Raw genomic sequence first — 18,499 nt, forward strand, 5'->3', positions numbered from 1 at the left:
GACGTCTACTTCTTATTGAACCATGACACAAGACAGCTTCCAAGGAAGTGGCATCCTCCTGAGGTGCTTTTTCGTTCAAGATTGTCTCGTCCGTAGTCAGCGTCAGTGTATCCAATGAGTGTGAAATCATGAGTATTGGGATACCATAAACCTGCATTCACTGAGCCTTGCAAATATCTAAGGATTCTTTTTACAGCTATGTAATGAGATTTCTTAGGGTTAGATTGATATCTAGCACAATAACATACTGAGAACTGAATGTCCGACCTACTAGCAGTTAAGTAGAGTAGAGAACCAATCATACCTCGGTACAATTTGTTGTTTACTAACTTACCATTTTTGTCAGCGCACAGGACATTGTCAGTGCCCATAGGGGTGGATATTGACTTGCAATTCTTGTAGTAAATTAAGGCTAAGGTATAGCAGCGGAAATATAAAATTTTTAGCCTACTTCCTTTTAACCATAGGATCCGTTAATCGTTATTTCATATAAGGAGGGATAAGAAGGAATACCTTTCGATGAACAATCTACCGTTGTTAAAGAAGCGCCCACAATTCTTCTCCGAGATTCCAACCACAAAGTTTAATACGGTGAGGCTAAGATGAAATCAACCCTTATGAGATGCAACCAAAATAGATTGCCTCTAATAGACCAACACAAGATCAAAGAGAAAGAGGGATGAATAAGATTAATCAATCGATGGAATGCCGAATGAATTCTTATCCACGAACTTGTGGAATAGAATTCTTTTTCTCTCTTTAATAGCAATTTCGAAAATCGCCAAAGGGGAGGGATATAGGCTTAGTCGAAATTCATTAGGGGAGGGGTATATATATTAGCTTGTATCTAAACCCTAGTTAGATAGGAATAGGTTACTTAATAGGAATCCGATTCGGAAAAGGATTCCTAATTATTATCCACTATATATCTAATATAATTAGGATAATAATAAATAACCTAATTGGATAATAATAGAAGAATATTAATCTAATTAAAACTCCTAATTAAATTATCTCTTAATTAATTTAATTCACAATCCTAATCTAATTAGGATTAATGGAATAAAATTAATTCCTTACTAACATATATAAATTTCAGCCCCCTCCTAGTATTTGGGCCTTACTGGGCTTAATTGGGCTTCCATCTATTAATCATATCCATCTCTCTTTTGGTTCCAAGTCTTATATGTGATCCATTAGGTCCTTACTACTTCTGGCCGTATGCAACCTATTAAATAATTTCTTCAAGAATTATATTTAATCCCTTGCATAACGGAATGATGTACAGAGTATGTTATTGGCAAGTCCGTAATCATTCCCCCAGAGTCCGTTAAGAAGACAGGTTGATTCTGTCGTTAACCCTTCCGTATTAGTTACGGTATAATACGATCCTTTATCAACTACATCCTTGAACTAAATCTTATGACTATGGGTAATGTCAAGTCACATATAGCGAGACGTTCGTTTTACTTGTTATTGGCCGAGTCAACTCAAAAAGATAGGTTAAGTGAAATCCGAATTTCTACTCTTAAGCTATCACCTTGCAAGGGTTTAGAGTCGAGTCTTCCACAAGCGATCCTTGGATGTATCTCCCATTAATCGGGAATGATAAATGCTCAATCCAATGTATAACTACCCTGAAATTACTTCTTGTGACACCCAACCTTTGCAGTTCACACCCCAGAGTCATCTCTGTTAAGGATCGTGGGACCACAGGATCAAAGTCTCACATTCAGTAATTCAGGATGACCAATTAACATTCCTTTGAGTTTTGATTAGTTATACCTATTAATACCAATGAGATGAACAGTTGACAAGGATGAATCTACCTATCCTGTTATCTCAAGTCGGATCCCCAATCCTAATGAACAACGTTTCACCGGATCTATGTAACTGTCTAGATATCTATATATGTGAAGCTTGTGAGATCAGCTTTCTGTCGGACAGAAGACATTGTTACATACAAGTCTCAACTGTGTTATATCAATCCTAAATATATCACTTGACTTGGGGTGGTTTTAAGTTTATTAGTTTATTATAAAGTTTTGTCTCACTTCATGCTTGTATGAACACTTTATAATCACTTTAAACAAACTTACGGATTTCCTTTTATTAGACTTTATTTAGTGCTTAAAAGGGATTGCCTTTATATAGTTATAAAACATATATCTCATTAAAACAAATGATATAAAGAACAATTCATTTACAATAAGTTTGTATCCTGCAACAATTGACTATAGGACACAAAACCCCAACATACTCCCACTTGGACTAAAGCCAATTGTTTCTAAAACTTATCCCAGTATAAGTTAAATGACGATCATGTACTTTCTAGGTTAAAGGCTTTGTCAACGGATCTGCAACATTGTCCTCTGTAGGTACTCTTTCTATTCTCACATCTCCTCTAGCCACAATCTCTCTAATAATGTGGTATCGCTTTAGGTATTGGTTGGATGCATTATGAGACCGTGGTTCCTTTGCTTGCACAATGGCTCCATTGTTATCACAGTACAGAGTAATGGGATTGACAATGTTAGGCACCACACCTAGTTCTGTAATGAACTTTCTAATCCAAACTGCTTCCTTTGCTGCTTCCGCAGCAACGATGTACTCTGACTCGGTCGTAGAGAAAGCTACGCTTCCCTACTTGGAACTTTTCCAACTGACCGCGCCCCCATTTAGGATAAACAAGTATCCTGATTGGGATTTAAAATCATTCTCATCTGTGAGATGACTAACGTCTGAAAATCCTTGTATTTTCAGATCTCCTTCTCCGTACACTAGAAACATATCTTTAGTTCTTCTCAAGTACTTAAGAATGTTCTTGACGGAAATCCAATGCTCGTCTCTCGGATTCCCTTGGTAACGACTCGTTACAGATAACGCGAACGCTACGTTGGGTCTAGTGCATAGCATAGCATACATAATCGAACCGATCGCGCTGGCGTACGGGACTACAGCCATATGTCGTTTGTCATCATCAGTTTTAGGACATTGATGATTGTTTAACTTTACTCCATGTACCATGGGTAAGTTATCTCGTTTCGATTCAAGCATGCTAAACCGATTTAGCACCTTTTCAATGTATGTAGCCTGTGAAAGACCAAGCAGTCTACGCGATCTATCCCTATAGATCTTTATACTAAGTATATAGGCTGCTTCACCGAGGTCTTTCATTGAGAAGTTACCGGATAACCATATCTTCACTGACTGTAGAAGAGCAATGTCATTTCCCATTAACAGTATATCGTCCACATATAGTATGAGAAATTCTATAGAGCTCCCACTTGCTTTCTTGTAAATGCAAGCTTCTTCGCAATTTTGTTCGAAACCAAATTGTTTTATGGTTTCGTCAAAACGCTTGTTCCAGCTTCTAGATGCTTGCTTGAGTCCATAAATGGATCTCTTAAGTTTGCAAACTTTATTTGCATCATTTGATATGAAACCTTCAGGTTGCATCATGTATACATCCTCAAGCAGATTTCCATTTAGGAAAGTTGTTTTCACATCCATTTGCCAAATCTCATAATCAAAATGAGCGGCAATTGCAAGCATGATTCTGATTGATTTGGACATAGCAACGGGAGAGAAGGTTTCGTCATAATCAACACCTTGTTTTTGACGATATCCTTTCGCTACCAACCTAGCCTTGTAGGTGCTAACCTTTCCATCCATGTCAGTCTTCTTTTTGAAGATCCATCTGCACCCAATGGGTTTTATCCCTTCGGGTGGATCAACCAAAGTCCAAACTTGGTTAGTATACATGGAATCCATTTCAGAATCCATGGCCTCAAGCCATGCTTTAGAATCTGGACTAGTAAGAGCCTCTTCGTAGTTTTCGGGTTCGTCGTCTAACACGGGAACCTCATCATCATCTCCCACTAGAAAACCATATCTAACTGGGAGTTCACGAACTCTTCGTGATCTACGAATAGGTGCCACTAGAGTCTCATCTAATGGGACTTCTTCTGGTACCTCGACCGCCTCCGTTGTTTCAGTCGGTGTTTCTTCCTCTTGAACTTCATCGAGTTCAATCACGCTTCCCTTTTGTGTTTCTTCGAGAAACTCTTTCTCTAAGAAGGTTGCGTGTTTGGATACGATCACTTTCTGATCATCTGGATGATAGAAGTAATATCCCATAGTTTCCTTAGGGTATCCAATGAAGAAACATTTATCAGATTTAGAATCTAATTTTTCGGACGCAACGCGTTTGACATATGCTGAACAACCCCATACTCTCATGAAAGAGAACACGGGTTTCCTACCAACGAACAATTCATATGGTGTGGAACTAGCGGATTTAGTCGGTACTCGATTTAGGGTGAAGAGGGCAGTTTCTAAGGCATAGCCCCAGAACGTCTTTGGAAGTAAGGCCATGCTCATCATGGATCGTACCATATCTAATAGGGTACGGTTTCTCCTCTCGGATACACCATTGTGTTGTGGTGTATAGGGAGGTGTCCATTGTGAGCATATCCCACATTCAGTTAGATAATTCAGCAATCATCAGAAACATATTCGCCACCTCGATGAACTTGTCAAAAGCTTTTGAACTTGTCAGAAAATCAACAGGTTGATTCTGTCGTTAACCCTTCCGTATTAGTTACGGTATAATACGATCCTTTATCAACTACATCCTTGAACTGAATCTTATGACTATGGGTAATGTCAAGTCACATATAGCGAGACGTTCGTTTTACTTGTTATTGGCCGAGTCAACTCAAAAAGATAGGTTAAGTGAAATCCAAATTTCTACTCTTAAGCTATCACCTTGCAAGGGTTTAGAGTCGAGTCTTCCACAAGCGATCCTTGGATGTATCTCCCATTAATCGGGAGTGATAAATGCTCAATCCAATGTATAACTACCCTAAAATTACTTCCTGTGACACCCAACCTTTGCAGTTCACACCCCAGAGTCATCTCTGTTAAGGATCGTGGGACCACAGGATCAAAGTCTCACATTCAGTAATTCAGGATGACCAATTAACATTCCTTTGAGTTTGAGGATTAGTTATACCTATTAATACCAATGAGATGAACAGTTGACAAGGATGAATCTACCCATCCTGTTATATCAAGTCGGATCCCCAATCCTAATGAACAATGTTTCACCGGATCTATGTAACTGTCCAGATATCTATATATGTGAAGCTTGTGAGATCAGCTTTCTGTCGGACAGAAGACATTGTTACATACAAGTCTCAACTGTGTTATATCAATCCTAAATATATCACTTGACTTGGGGTGGTTTTAAGTTTATTAGTTTATTATAAAGTTTTGTCTCACTTCATGCTTGTATGAACACTTTATAATCACTTTAAACAAACTTACGGATTTCCTTTTATTAGACTTTATTTAGTGCTTAAAAGGGATTGTCTTTATATATTTATAAAACACATATCTCATTAAAACAAATGATATAAAGAACAATTCATTTACAATAAGTTTGTATCCTGCAACAATTGACTATAGGACACAAAACCCCAACAATTCTCAAGTTCATACTTCTTCAATATCTTCTTCTCCCATCATTGACATTTCAAACTCAGTCTGCATCTGCTTACTAAATTCCTTTCACATTGACTCGTTAGTGGCACCAAAAATAATGTCATCAACATATATCTGAGCCAGTAGGGTATCTTTACCCTTCATCTTAATGAATAAGGTTGTATCAGCTTTACCTCTGACATAATTTCTAGTCAGCAGGAAACTGGTCAGCCTCTCAAACCAAGCACGTGGTGCTTGCTTGAGACCATACATAGCCTTTTTGAGCTTATAAACGTGGTTTGGAAACTTAGGATCCTCAAACCCTGGAGGCTGATTAACATAGACTTCCTCGTTTATAACTCCATTAAAGAATGCACTCTTAACATCCATTTGAAACAATTTAAAGTTCATATAACTTGCATATGCATATAAAATTCTTATAGCCTCTAGCCTTGCCACTGGGGCGAAGGTCTCATCGTAGTCAATACCTTCTTACTGACTATAGCCCTGAGCTACAAGTCTTGCTTTGTTTCTGACCACGTTCCCTTTTCATCCAGCTTATTGCGGAAGACCCATCTTGTTCCTATGGTCTTCTGGCTTCTTGGATTTGGCACTAAGTCCCATACTTCATTTCTTCTGAATTGATCAAGTTGTTCTTGCATTGCACTCATTCAGAACTCATCGTGCTCAGCTTCAGCGAAGTTCTTTGGTTCCTGAACTGAGACGAATGCTACGTTGCTGAGGTATCTCCTGAGTTGATTTCTTATCATCAGGGTGTTTTCAGCAGCATCAAGAATGGCACTCTCTGAATGACCTTTTGGTATTCTGATCTCTTTGGGTAGAGTGATGTCTTGAGCTGGTTGTGTTTCAACAATCTCTGCAGGTATAGATTGGTCAGTGAAAACTATTTGAGTTTCGCTTTTACCTTTGGCCAGCCCTTGAGGTAGTGACTCAGCGACTATTTCTTGGTCAGTGGGTGCTGAGTATGGATCATCCTCAGTTAGCTGCTTGTCTTTTCCTGCAGGGTTAGTTTCATCGAACTCAACATGTACTGACTCTTCTAAGACCTGAGTTCGTTTATTGAAAACTCTACATGCTTTGCTGTTTGTTGAGTAGCCTAAAAAGATAGCTTCATCGGCGTTTGAATCAAAGTTAGCAAGGCTGTCTTTAGTATTTAGAATGAAACATTTACAAGCGAAGGCACGAAAGTATCCAATGTTGGGCTTTCGTCCTTTCCAAAGTTCGTAGGGAGTCTTCTTTAATATGGGTCTGACTAGAGCCCTATTAAGTATGTAACAAGTTGTGTTGACAGCTTCTCCCCAAAAGTACTTTGGAAGCCTATGCTCACTCAGCATTGTCCTGGCTATTTCAACCAAGGTTCTGTTTTTCCTTTCAACAACCCCATTCTGTTGAGGCGTTCTAGGAGCAGAGAAATTATGGTCAATGCCATTGGCTTCACAGAATTCAACAAACTGTTGGTTTTTGAATTCTCCACCATTATCACTTCGGATGTGAGCTAACTTAAGGTCTGTATCATTTTCAAGAAAACGTCTCAAAGGTTTCATCCTTGCTACTCAGCAAGATGATCCAAGTGTACCGAGAAAAGTCATCTACAATGACCAAGGAAAATCTTCTACCACCCAAGCTCAGCGGCTGGACTGGACCGAAGAGATCCAAGTGTAGCAACTCTAATGGACGCTTAGTTGAGACAATGTTTTTACTATGAAATGATTGTTTGGTTTGTTTTCCAGCATGACAAGCGTTGCGTAATTGATCTTTTTCGAACTTAAGTTCTGGCAGTCCCTCAATTAATTGCTTTCTTGCCAATTTGGCCAGGAGGTCCATGCTTACATGACCAAGTCTCCTGTGCCATAGCCAGAAATTTTCTTCCTTTGACACTAAGCATACAGTTTTTGAAAATTTCTTTTCTAAATTCAGCATAAAGACATTATCAATACTAGGGGCAGTTAAAATCAACTCATTTATTTTACCCTCGAATATTTTACATTTAGTGTCATCAAATATAACTTTTCTCCCATTATCACATAGCTGAGCTACGCTGAGTAAGTTATATTTGAGTCCGCTGACTAGGGAGACTGACTCAATAGTAGGATTACCACCAACGGTACCTGACCCTACTATCTTACCCTTTTTGTTGTCTTTGAAACTTACGCTTCCACCTCATTTACGCACAAATGTGATGAACTGAGTTTCATCACCAGTCATATGCCTCGAGCATACGCTGTCAATGTACCACATCTTTGACTTTTCAGCACACCTCAGGTTTACCTGCAATATAGCTAGTTATCTTTAGGTACCCAAGTCATTTTGGGTCCTTGTTTGTTAGGCTCAGCAGGTAAAGCATCATATTTAATCTTATGATGACACACTTGGACAGTGTGTCCATTTTTCCCACAAAAGTCACAGCTGACCTTCTGTTTAGGATATCTCACTGACTGATCAGCATCCCAGTGCTGAGCATGCCAGCACACCTTTGTGGTGTGTCCTTTCTTCCCACAGAAGTCACACTGGACATTCCGCTGAGGATTCCATCTCTGTTGACTAGCACTTCGGTACTGAGTGTTCAAAGGGATATTTCTTTTATTCGGAACTTTGAGTTGGTTCTAAATAGATGTGACGTCCTTTTTCAGTTTCTTAGAATCTGATTGGACCTCAGATACAAACTTTTGCATAATTTCTACGTTGCTATGCAAAGTTGAGTTGTCTTGAAGAAGATATCGAATATCACTCAGTTTGACCTCTTCAATCTCGTCACATCGATTGCTGAGTGCTCTAACCTTCTTCTTACACTTTTTGACAAGTGTGTAGAGGTCACTCAGGGCATTAATCATTTCATTTCTGAGCAAGGGTAGTGATATTACCTCAGTTGAGTGTGCCTCATCATCATATGCAACGGAGGGGTCAGCATGCTCAGAAATACAAGGCTCAGCAAGCTCATCTGCCATGAAGCAGATTTTTGATGACTCAGTGGCATCGTCTCCTGATGATGATGACTCATCACTATCACTCCAGGTTGCCACCATTTGACTTCAATTGTTTTAGTCTGAACGCCATAATCTTCAAGCTGTTGCTTAATCCATAGGACTTGAGCGACACAGCTTCCAGCAGTAATGTACTCAGCTTCAGTGGTTGACAGGGCTACTGATGCCTACTTTTTGCTGAACTAGGACACAAGACAGCTTCCAAGGAAGTGGCATCCTCTTGAGGTGCTTTTTCGTTCAAGCTTGTCTCGTCCGTAGTCAGCATCAGTGTATCCAATGAGTGTGAAATCATGAGTATTAGGATACCACAAACCTGCATTCACTGAGCCTTGAAAATATCTAAGGATTCTTTTTACAACTATGTAATGAGATTCCTCAGGGTTAGATTGATATCTAGCACAATAACATACTGAGAACTGAATGTCCGGCCTACTAGCAGTTAAGTAGAGTAGAGAACCAATCATACCTCGGTACAATCTGCTGTCTACTGACTTACCATTTTCATCAGCGCAGAGGACAGTGTCAGTGCCCATAGGGGTAGATATTGACTTGCAATTCTCAAGTTCATACTTCTTCAATATCTCCTTAGCATACTTAGTTTGACTGATGAAGATGCCATTTTTCCCTTGTTTGATTTAAAGTCCAAGGAAGAAGTTGAGTTCTACCATCATTGACATTTCAAACTCAGTCTGCATCTGCTTACTAAATTCCTTGCACATTGACTCGTTAGTGGCACCAAAAATAATGTCATTAACATATATCTGAGCCAGTAGGGTATCTTTACCCTTCCTCTTAATGAATAAGGTTGTATCAGATTTACGTCTGACATAATTTCTAGTCAACAGGAAACTGGTCAGCCTCTCATACCAAGCACGTGGTGCTTACTTGAGACCATACAGAGCATTTTTGAGTTTATAAACGTGGTTTGGGAACTTGGGATCCTCAAACCCTGGAGGCTGATTAACATAGACTTCCTTGTTTATAACTCCATTAAGGAATTCACTTTTAACATCCATTTGAAATAATTTAAAGTTCATATAACTTGCATACGCACATAAAATTCTTATAGCCTCTAGCCTTGCCACTGGGGCGAAGGCCTCACCGTAATCAACACCTTCTTGCTGACTGTAGCCCTGAGCTTCAAGTCTTGCTTTGTTCCTAACCATGTTCCCTTGTTCATCAAGCTTGTTGCGGAAGACCCATCTTGTTCATATGGTCTTTTGGTTTCTTGGTTTTGGCACTAAGTCCCATACTTCATTTCTTCTGAACTGATCAAGTTCTTCTTGCATTGCATTCATCCAGAACTCATCGTACTAAGTTTCAGCGAAGTTCTTTGGTTCCTAAACTGAGACGAATGCTACGTTGCTGAGGTATCTCCTGAGTTGATTTCTTGTCATCAGGGTGTTTTCAGCAGCATCAAGAATGGCACTCTCTGAGTGACCTCTTGGTATTCTGATCTCTTTGGGTAGAGTGACGTCTTGAGCTGGTTGTGTTTCAACAATCTTTGCAGGTGTAGATTGGTTAGTGAAAATAATTTGAGTTTCGCTTTTACCTTTGGTCAACCCTTGAGGTAGTGACTCAGCGGCTGTTTCTTGGTCAGCGGGTGCTAGTATGGATCATCCTCAGTCAGATGCTTGTCTTTTCTTGCAGAGTTAGTTTCATCAAACTCAACGTGTACTGACTCTTCTAAGACCTGAGTTCGTTTATTGAAAACGCTGTATGCTTTGCTGTTTGTTGAGTAGCCTAAAAAGATAGCTTCATCAGCTTTTGAGTCAAACTTAGATAGGCTGTCTTTGGTATTTAAAATAAAAAATTTACAGCCGAAGGTACGAAAGTATCCAATGTTGGGCTTTCGTCCTTTCCAAAGTTCGTAGGGGGTCTTCTTTAATACGGGTCTAACTAGAGCCCTATTAAGTACGTAGCACGCTGTGTTGATAGCTTCTCCCCAAAAGTACGTTGGAAGCCTATGCTTAGGGCTGTGCATTATGCGGTTTGAAACCGCAAAACCGAACCGAACCGACACTGTTCGGTTTTATTATTATACGGTTCGGATTTGGTATGTTATTTTGGTGAATATCGGTTTTCGGTTCGGTTTCTAATAAAAACCGAAATAACCGAACCGTACCGATTAGTTGTTACTATGTTGTATAAAACATGTATAGTTGGAAAAAAAAAATTATAATCCTTCCTAAATTTATACACACCACCTATCTAATTTTTGAATTTATGATTCTAAAAAAAACATTTAATATAACCATTAAATTCTAATCTAACATCTATTTACCTTAAGTTTGAATTTAATATAACCATTAAATTCTAATCTAACACCTATTTACCTTAAAAAACATTTAATATAACTATTAGTATATGAATTAAAGCTTTGTGCTTTTTAGATTATTTGCAAAGTTTTATATAATTCGGTTAATTTGGGAAAAACCGAACCGAACCGAAAAAAATTGGTTCGGTTCGATTCGGTTCGGTTTATGTTCTTACGTCGGTTCAGTTCGGTACACGATTTTTAGATATTTCGGTATTCGGTGAATTCAGTTCGGTTCGGTTTTAAACCGATGCACAGCCCTACCTATGCTCACTCAGCATTGTCCTGGCTATGTCAACCAAGGTTCTGTTTTTCCTTTGAACAACCCCATTCTGTTGAGGCGTTCTAGGAGCAGAGAAATTATGGTCAATGCCGTTGGCTTCACAGAATTCAACAAACTGTTGGTTTTTGAATTCTCCACCATTATCACTTCGGATGTGAGCTAACTTAAGGTCTTTATCATTTTCAAGTTTTCTTACTAAAGTTGAAAACATCTCAAAGGTTTCATCCTTGCTACTCAGCAAGATGATCCAAGTGTACCGAGAAAAGTCATTTACAATGACCAAGGAAAATATTCTACCACCCAAGCTCAGCGGTTGGACTGGACCGAAGAGATCGAAGTGTAGCAACTCTAATGGACGCTTAGTTGAGACAATGTTTTTACTATGAAAAGATTGTTTGGTTTGTTTTCCAGCTTGACAAGCGTTGCGTAATTGATCTTTTTCGAACTTAAGTTCTGGCAGTCCCTCAACTAATTGCTTTCTTGCCAATTTGGTCAGGAGGTCCATGCTTACATGACCAAGTCTCCTGTGCCATAGCCAGGAATTTTCTTCCTTTGACACTAAACATACAGTTTTTGAAAATTTCTTTTCTAAATTCAGCATAAAGACATTATCAATACGAGGGGAAGTTAAAATCAACTCATTTGTTTTACCCTCGAATATTTTACATCCAGTGTCATCAAATATAACTTTTCTCCCATTATCACATAGCTGAGCTATGCTGAGTAAGTTATATTTGAGTCCGCTGACTAGGGAGACTGACTCAATAGTAGGATTACCACCAACGGTACCTGACCCTACTATCTTATACTTTTTGTTGTCTTTGAAACTTACGCTTCCACCTCGTTTACGCACAAATGTGATGAACTGAGTTTCATCACCAGTCATATGCCTCGAGCATACGCTGTCAATGTACCACATCTTTGACTTCTCAGCACACCTCAGGCTTACCTACAATATAGATAGTTATCTTTAGGTACCCAAGTCTTTTTGGGTCCTTATTTGTTAGGCTTAGCAGGTAAAGCATCATATTTAATCTTATGACGACACACTTGGACAGTGTGTCCATTTTTCCCACAGAAGTCACAGCTGACCTTCCGTTTGGGATATCTCACTGACTGGTCAACACCCCAGTGCTGAGCATGCCAGCACACCTTTGTGGTGTGTCCCTTCTTCCCATAGAAGTCACACTGGACATTCCGCTAAAGATTCCATCTCTGCTGACTAGTACTTCGGTACTGAGTGTTCAGAGGAATGTTTCTTTTATTCGGAACCTTGAGTTGATTCTAAATAGATGTGACATCCTTTCTCAGTTTCTTAGAATCTGATTGGACCTCAGAGATAAACTTTTGCATAATTTCTACGTTGCTATGCAGAGTTGAGTTGTCTTGGAGAAGATAACGAATGTCACTTAGTTTGACCTCCTCAATCTCGTCACATCGCATGTTGAGTGCTCTTACCTTCTTGTTACACTTTTTGATAAGTGTGTAGAGGTCACTCAAGGCATTTATTATTTCATTTCTGAGCAGAGGTAGTGATATTACCTCAGTTGAGTGTGCCTCATCGTCAGATGCAACAGAGGGGTCAGCATGCTCAGAAACACAAGGCTCAGCAAGCTTATCTGCCATGAAGCAGATTTTTACTGACTCAGTGGCATCGTCTCCTGATGATGATGACTCGTCACTATCACTCCAGGTTGCCACCATTGCCTTCTTGCCGTTTTTCTTTTCCTTCCTCAAGGTAGGGCAGCTTGATTTGATATGGCCAGTTTGATGACATTCAAAGCATGTGATGGGCTTTGAGCTGTCCTTCTTGTACTTGCTGTCGCTGGACTCAGCTTTGTACTTGTCAAACTTCTTGTAAGGATTCTTGGAATATTTATCATTCTTTCTGAACAGCCTTTTCATCTTTCTAGTAAACATTGCCATTTCTTCATCGTCTGTTGAGCTCCCATCAGTGGAGTCAGCTTTCATGACAAGAGACTTTTGCTTCTTGTCTTCAGACTTCTCCTTCACCTCAAAGTTCTTCATTGAGATCTCATAGGTCAGAAGCGAGCCAATGAGTTCATCATACTTGTAGGTGGTTAAGTCTTAAGCTTCCTCAACAGCAGTTTTCTTGGCTTGCCAGCTTTTAGGAAGACTCCTCAATATCTTCTTGACTTGCTCTTCCTCAGTAAAGATCTTGCCAAGTCTCTTGAGCTCGTTGATTATGTTTGTGAATCTTGAGTTCATGTCAGAGATTCCTTCATCATCATTCATTTCAAATAGCTCATACAACCTCATGTGCTGGTTCACCTTGGACTCCTTAACTTTGTTGGTTCCTTCGTAGGTGACCTCCAGTTTCTTCCAGATCTCCTGTGCTGGCTCACAACCTGAAATCTTATTGTACTCTGCAGCATCTAACGCACAGTTAAGCATGTTTATAGCCGAAGCATGATTTTGTAGCTTTTTGAGATCATCTTATGTCCACTTAGTCTCAGCTTTAACAACCGTTTGACTGTCAATAGTTTCAACAGGAACAAATGGGTTTTGGATAATAGAAAGTCATGCACTCATATTTGTTGCCTGAATGAAAATTTTCATTCTGTTCTTCCAGAAGGTATAGTTAGACCCGAAGAACAGAGGAGGCCGAGTAATGGACAGTCCCTCAGGTAAAATCTGAGTTGTCTGATTTCCTGGGAGGAAACGAGTGTTGTTCTCAGCCATTGTGGGGATCAGCTCAAGATAGTTATATCTTGCTCAGTGAGCTTTTAAGCTCTGATACCACTTGTTAGTCCCGTATAACGTGACAAGGTTAGTTCCAAGGGGGGGGATAGGAACTAATTTGAAATTTTGTCCGTTAAGGCTGACTTCTTTTCTTAAGAAAAGGATTACACAGCGGCGCTAAGTATTTTTAAGACACAAGCTTAGTCAACTGGTGACTAAGACTGTTTCTTTCTGTGAGTCAGGAGATAGCACTTTGAGTCTATTCTTGAACTCAGCTTCTTAGTGCACTCAACTCAGCGTGAGTTCGTTACTTAGTCAGTTTTATAGCAAGCAATTATATAAAGGAGTTTAAGGGTTAGAAATATGTTACTCAGCACACATATCCTGGTTCGGCCTCTTCGCCTACGTCCAGTCCCCGGAACGCGTTCCGAGCTTTTTGAATTCTCTACTGACCTCTTTAAAGGTAGAGCACGAAACCTTTTACAATAGAAGCTGAGTATACAAGAGTACATTCCTCTATACCTCTACTCACTCCTATAACTACCGCTGAGTACTATAACCGAGTACTCAGCTTCTCCTTTCTATTCTTCTAGAAATGATAAAGTGTTTGTCTTAAACAACAATTGCTAAGACACTTTAGATGAATGAAATCACTCTAGACTTTTACACAATGATTGGAAATTGGTGTAAGATTTTGCTTTGCTTTTCTCACAGAACTTCAACTATGAATTTGGTCAGCGTTTCGACTAATTGAAGATCTGCATCGAATGAAGCAATTGAGAGGCCTTTATATAGTGACACTTCAAGCACCGGTAATTTCGAATTTCGAAATAAGCGTTGGAGGCTAATGGCTTCCTGTCGTTGTCACTCAGGACGTGCTCAGTGTCGTTGGCCAATGAGATTCTTTCATCTTTTGTCTACGGCAGTGCTCAACAGCTTTTCGTCAGATAAACATAATGTTTCGACATTTACGGCAAAGTCTTCCATACAGCTTCCTGCGCCTTCTGAACTTTACCCAAAGTAGAAATACTTTGTCTATAAGTTAGTTCTGTTCTGCCGCTGACCTGACTGCATTGTGGCTTAACTCAGCAGCTTCCTCTTGAAGCTTTTGTTAGAAGGCTTCTCGATCCTTCTTCATGCTGAGTCGTCGTTTCACTTGATACGACTGCGTTTTATCTTCTTGGGTCGTGAGGTCTTGATCTGTTGGCTTGGGCTTGACTTACACTTGTGGGCCTTTAGGCTTAATGTCTTATAAATCAATAAACTCAACATTGAACAAACACATTAGTGTGAATAAATCAAAGCATTTAAATTTAATGTGTTAGAATATTTTTTTATCATGTACTTAAATAATTTTGTCAAATTAAAATCATGTGGAAATGTGTTTTAACACCTCCATTGCTGTCACATTTGTGACGAAATTTGTCCCATTTTGTCACAAATGCGACAAGAGTTGTCGCATTCGTCGCAAATGTCGCATTCGTCGCAAATGTCACATTCGTCGCAAATTAGACAGCTCTTGTCGCATTTGTGACGAAATGCGACAACTCTTGTCGCATTTGTGACGAAATGCGACAAATTTCATCACAAAAACGACAGCAATGGAGGAAAATTGTGAAAAATTGTGAAAAATAGAGGAAATTGAAACGATACTATTACAGATGAAAAAAGAGGCAAGACCAACGAGAAAAACAAGCGTATAAGCTAAAAACATACCATTTCTACGAAAAATTGAAAATAATACGTCAATAATCTCAAAAATCGATAATGATTGGTATCAGAAATTGAAGAAGATGAACTGAAGAAGAACCAGAAGCAGAAGAAGAAGAAGAAGAAGAAGAAGAAGAAGAAGAAGAAGAAGAAGAAGAAGAAGTAGATGGATGATTGAATAGAACTAAGGGTAATTTTATCCAAAATGGTTGAAAGTGTCTAATTGGTAAGATGGAAGTAAAGTGAGTTAGATATGTAAAAGACTCCTCTTAATTGGGCTAGATTTGTAATTAGCCCTTGAAATTACACATCTTTTACTAATGATAAAAATTCATCTTCCGTTAATGGAACTTGAAATTTAACCATCTCATAAACATTAGATATAAAATTATATGTGTAGACTAAATTTACTATTACCAAATAATTATAAGCTAAAAATTTGTATCTTATCCTTAAGAATAAAGAATACAGTGAGTTGGAGAATCTCACGGTGGTTTTCACATTGTCAATAACTCATGAAATGAAATTTACCAATCAGCGTATTAGATTTAGTCTTATTAAAATTTTAATCCTGCCGTTCTAATAAATCTAAATCTAACGTGATTGATTTAGTCGGTTACTAATAAGATGAAAACAACAGGAGAATCTTATTAGTAGCAGAAGAGTAAGTTGTAATTACCTACGAAAACTTCCATGAGACTTTTCCATCACCAGACATTCCGAAAGAGCATTGACATGTATAATTCCCAATTGTGTTCCTGCAATGACCGTGGCACTGGTACTTGCTTTGATCCTTGCACTCATCAATGTCTACAATATATATCAAAGATATATAAGCGTAACTACTTAATTATTTGCACAAGCAGCGATATCCTTTTCCATTTTTGGGGTAGATGCAATCTGTATTATTCTTACAAGCATATGAACCTGATGAATTCTTTGCTCTATGACATGTCTTTTCTTCAACCACCCATTCAATTACAGATTATGCTTTCATATATTATTCTGCATAACTACTTAATTTCAGAATATGACCTTGGCATCCATGAGGAAGATATGGATTTCCAGCAAATCCTTGTTTGCACAAGCAACGATATCCTTTTCCATTTTTGGAGTAGACGCAATCTGTATTATTCCCACAAGCATATGTACCTGTATCCTTTGCTCTTTGGCATGTCTTTTCTTCAACCACCCATTCAATTACAGATTCTGCTTCCATATATTCTTCTGGATACCGCCTATCGGAGAGGCTAAAATCAACATCCAAAAACAGTGAGTTTGTTGTGTTCATGGGAGAATCTGAAATTATCTCCCAATGTTATTTCTAACTTGGTATTATCAGTTTCTGCTGTCTGGTTGTAACAGTTTTGAATTGCTTCGAGTTTTACAGAGATTAAGCCGTCGTCAATGGACATATTAACGATCGTAATGTTATCTCTGAGAACCAGTGTCGGAGGAGAAGTGGTGAAGTTACATTTTAGCAGGAAATCAGAGGTGCCGTTGTTGATGGCGCACCTTGGTTCGTCGAGCCCAAAAGGGTAGAAAATATCGATAATTCCACACTTTTCTCTACACCCATTGAGAACATTTGGCGACGGTTTCATCGGTAATACTACCAAAAACCACAACACTAATAAGTAGATGAGAAGAGCTCTCATTTTTTGCATCTGAACCAACTATGGCTTCATCCTATTCCTTTCTTCTTTAATATGAAATTCCAAATTTTCGATTACTAACTATGGCTTCATCGAATTATGTAAATCTATTATTATGTTTAACTTCATGCTACAATTCTGATAGATTGATTCCATTCCAGAAGATATTGTACTCAATTATTCAATAAAACTTACAAAAAGTGCAACATACACGTGAATATATATTTTAAGTATTGTAGGGAAACATGAAATGGTCCATTCCATAAGAAATGAATAGTATCAAGGATATGAACAAGGCCAAACACAAGGACAATAATTGTTTAAATTTATTCATAATACTTTGGTTGTCTTGTTGTAACAGTCGACAATTGCATGGAGTTTTACAGCAGAGGTGGCAAATTCGGGTTTTGTGTCAAATTCGCGATATCTCATATATATGTTCCATATGGTCATATATGATGTAAATGAAAGAAAAATGAATTTCGTGTCAATCATGTCTTGTAAGTGGGGTTGTTTCTGTAAATCGTGTTTTCGTATCAGAAATTGCCACCTCTATTTTACAGAGATTAAGTCATCATCTATCAAGATACAGAGACATATTCGAAGAGTTCTTATTTTTCTGGAAAAGAGAAGAAGAAGAAGAAGAAGAGTCTCAAATCACAAAGTACAAATGAAGAGCCACAAGCATGCCATTGGTCTTTATCTGACCGAAATAGACTTTTGAGTTGCTAAGGGCATTTCGGTCTTCTCAACTCAATCAAGGACAATTGTGCCCAAACACATTAATAGTATGTTCCAGAAGCTTGAGAGCACATGGTATAGTGCACCATAAATCACACAATCAAAACCATCACAAATCCCAACCATTCATTTTAAGCCCTAAAATCAAAGCACCAGATTGCTCCAAGTGTCGCTGTCCTTTTTTCCTTTAATTTCTTAGTGTAATTGCATTACTTGTAAGGCAAATCTAAGAACAATATAAATAAGTAAGTTCATATAGGTTATTAAATTATTGAGAATCAAAACAGTAAAAAGTGTTTTCTGTTTTTACCTTATTCATTTTCTTATGGTATCAGAGCAACCACTCTGCTCATCTTAAAAGATTTGAGAGCAAGCTCCAATGGATGTACCCGTAATCAGCACAAGCAGCCCATACCATCTCCCACAGAATGAAATCCTATCTTTGGCTCTGGTTTTTCAGGTCCTTACTGGGCCAAACTATCATCAATATGGTCTCGATCGGTGAAGGTTGTGCTGATGTCCAAAAACAAATACTCCTTTGTGGATGGAACGATCACATCGCTAGTCATAGGAGACAACATGTATAACCAGTGGGAGCGCT

General features: G+C 38.6%; 1 pseudogene; it reads right to left on the reverse strand.

Moving 5' to 3' along the window:
* Window positions 1-17,160, reverse strand: part of LOC136208114 (wall-associated receptor kinase 2-like) — a 29,876-nt pseudogene extending 12,716 nt beyond the window's left edge.
* Between the last annotated feature and the right edge of the window lie 1,339 nt (window positions 17,161-18,499).

This window comes from Euphorbia lathyris, chromosome 10, assembly GCF_963576675.1.
Source record: "Euphorbia lathyris chromosome 10, ddEupLath1.1, whole genome shotgun sequence".
Lineage (NCBI taxonomy): Eukaryota > Viridiplantae > Streptophyta > Magnoliopsida > Malpighiales > Euphorbiaceae > Euphorbia > Euphorbia lathyris.